Here is a 2475-nt window from a genome sequence, read left to right as displayed (position 1 = left end):
GGGTTATTGATTTCCTCACTGCGACTGTCTTTGCTAGAACTATAAGCATCAGTCACATGCATTAAATGGGGATAGATAAACAAGAAAAACTGAAAATGATAAGAGGAAAGTCTGCAGCTGCTTCTAGCATAAATTGTTCCCTTTTTTGTATTTCCTTCACTGCTCTCATCTGAATCAGGACAAAGAAGTCTCTGAGATGCAATTTATGTAATAGCAAAATGCTAGGTTTACTGAAAGTTCTAAGCCCGTCATTTTTCATCATCTCCACTAAAAGGAAATCAATGTCTCCAGTTTGGATGTTTCCCAAGGAATTTTCTTTCCATATCTGAAAGCATCTTGTGTTCACAAAGCCACTAATGAGTAAATGTGATCAGAATGACATTGATTTAAATTTGGGTAAATAACAAGCCTTGGGGAGAGGTGCAGGGCCTGATAGTTGGGTTCGCTTGGGTTTCTGTTCATATCTGCTTGATACTTTTATTTTAGGAAAGCAGAAAAAAACTCTGTATGTTCCTCAAAGAGAGGAAAAAAAAACTTTTGAAATGTGTTACTATTTATTAATATCCCTCATCAGACTCAACACTTCTGCACAAGGGGTGTACCGCTCACCAGCCTTGTCCTCTGACTACTTCTCATGGTTAACCTTCTCCCTTATTGACACCTTTCTGTCAGAAGATGCTCAAATACTTTTGGGAGGGAGCATTTGCAGGTTGATGGCATGGGGCTGCAGCCACAACGTGCCTGCTAGTGCATGGCATCCGGCATCAGCACGCCCAGGCCCCGCTGTCACTGGCACGCTGGTCGCGACTACTCTTGGCAGGCCGTTGTGATGCACAAAAGCACACTGCCACCATTCAGCCCCAAAATGAGCTCTAAATCTCCTTCCAGGCTGGGACAAAGCTTCCTCCAGCTGGGTGCTGTCAGCCCTGGAAAAAAGCCAGGTGCCAGCCAGGAGCAGTGCCAGCAGCCTGCCAGTCAGTGCCAGAGGCGTAGCTGGCAGGCAAAGCCCACAGGCAGGCGAGCTGGCAGCAGCGGGGTCGTTATTTCCAGGATGCATGAATCCTGGTGAAATAAAGGGGAAGCCTTCATCAGCTGAAGTGTATCAGCTGCATCCTTTGGGAGGAGCAGATTCAGGGAGAGGAAGCTGTGGTCACCGTAAGCAGCACCAGAAAACTCACACACCGCCTATTGCCAGGCACCCTGCAGCACATCCTGGCAAGAAACAATGGTCACCCTTCGCTGCCACACACCTCCTTGCTGTCTGTAGGAGGCTGGCCAGCATTTTGGGTGGCGTGGGTGGTTATCAGCAGGGCAGCATGGCGGTTTGAGGATGTTTTAAGCTGCTGCTGGGAGCGGTGCATGGAGCCATTAGGCTTCATCACTCTGTCAAACACTCAAGTGACTGATGGAATGTTGCTTATAAATATTGTAGTTCATCACGCCTTCAGTGGCTGTTCACTGAAGAGCTCTTTAACTATTTAAAAAGTGTCTGAAAGTGGAATGTGCCAGTAACTAATTCGTATGTCATAAATGTGTTGTTTTACGCCCATGGTAGTTATATGAAGTATATGCTGTTTCTGATGTCTCACTGTAGGCAGCTAGACCAACAACTCTAAAATAAACCCCTTCAAGAAAATTGGTTATTTTTATCTAGTGCTCTCAATTTTCAGCTTGAGCTAATATTTACCTATTCAATCAGACCGAAGTTAAAATAAAGACTGACTGATAAGTATTTGTTTAAACTTCAGAAGCCCCCTACTTTTCTTTCTTTCTTATCTTGGTTTTCTCAGCTATCAGTTTGCTGTCACTAATTGCCACACCTAATAACTTTTCCACTAGGAAGCAGCCTGGGACTGATAGGAGATGAATATTTGGAAATCTGAGTTCTACTTTTTAAAAAATATACTCGTTCTGGAGGAGGGAGGGTTAATGAAGGGTCCCCCACCTAAGCATTGCCTGCAGGACTTCTGGTCCCTGCACTGGGCCACACCATATACCAGTGGCACCGACCTCTGCTTTTTGGGGCTGTTCAGCCTGGAAAAGAGAAGGCTCCGGGGAGATCTTATAGTGGCCTTCCAGTACCTGAAGGGACCTACAAGGAAGCTGGGGAGGGACTTTTCATAAGGGCAGTTAATGACAGAACAAGGGGAAATGGGTTTAAGCTGAAAGAGGGTAGGTTTAGATTAGATATTAGGAAGAAATTCTTCACTGTGAGGGTGGTCAGACACTGGAACAGGTTGCCCAAGGAAGTTGTGGATGCCCCCTCCCTGGAAGTGTTAAAGGCCAGGCTGGATGAGGCTTTGAGCAACCTGGTCTAGTGGAAGATGTCCCTGCTGATGACAGGGGGGTTGGAACTAGATGATCTTTAAGGTCCCTTCCAATCCTAACCATTCTATGATTCTATGAAGTTAATGGTGAAATATCACTTGACACCCATAGGGTCTGGACTTTGTGTGGAAAGGGACATAGGGGATC

This window comes from Antrostomus carolinensis, unplaced genomic scaffold, assembly GCF_000700745.2.
Source record: "Antrostomus carolinensis isolate BGI_N321 unplaced genomic scaffold, ASM70074v2 scaffold12296, whole genome shotgun sequence".
Lineage (NCBI taxonomy): Eukaryota > Metazoa > Chordata > Aves > Caprimulgiformes > Caprimulgidae > Antrostomus > Antrostomus carolinensis.
Note: the sequence above shows the minus strand (reverse complement) of the source record.